At 59.7% G+C, this 692-nt stretch overlaps 1 pseudogene; it reads left to right on the plus strand.

The window, feature by feature from the left end:
• On the plus strand, nt 1-139 carry LOC119290327 (annotated as a pseudogene).
• The last annotated feature ends 553 nt before the right edge of the window (nt 140-692 follow it).

Genomic DNA, 692 nt, shown 5'->3' on the forward strand with positions numbered 1-692 from the left:
AAAGTAGATGAGGAGGATATTGTGTCTCATATCCTTGCTAGACTCGACGAGGAGTTCGATCCCGTGGTCTCTGCCATGTGCTCTCGGGTCGAGCCGGTGACCGTCCCTGAGCTGTACTCGCAGCTCCTGAGCTTCGAGACACGTATGAATCTGCGTGGCGGATCCTCCCAGTCCTCTGCAAACGCGGCCTCCCGCGGACGCTTCAACAACCAGAACAACAACAACGGCGGCGGCGGTGGTGACCACGGCCGCAACTGCCCCAAGCAAGGCGGTGGCGGCGGCGGCGGCGGTGGTGACCGCGGCTGCGGCAACTTCAACAAGCAGCCGAACCGCGGCAACATGGGGGGCAACAATGGCGGTGGCGACGGGAACTACAACAACAATCCCGCTGCTAAGGTTGCCCGTCAGATCTGCGGCAAGCTCGGGCATCCAGCATGGAAGTGCTGGAAGCGCTACGACACCTCCTATCAAGGAGGGGAAGAGCGCTCGGCGAACATGGCGGCGGCTCCCCAGTACGGCGTGGACACGAACTGGTATATGGACAGCGGAGCTACTGACCATATCACCAGCGACTTGGAGAAGCTGACCGTCCGGGAGAGGTACACCGGCGGCGAACAAATCCACACCACAAACGGATCAGGTATGACTATGGATCACATTGGTCATACAACTATTTCAACCCCTGATCGTGA

The sequence above is a fragment of the Triticum dicoccoides genome, chromosome 4A, assembly GCF_002162155.2.
Source record: "Triticum dicoccoides isolate Atlit2015 ecotype Zavitan chromosome 4A, WEW_v2.0, whole genome shotgun sequence".
NCBI classification, from domain to species: Eukaryota; Viridiplantae; Streptophyta; class Magnoliopsida; order Poales; family Poaceae; genus Triticum; species Triticum dicoccoides.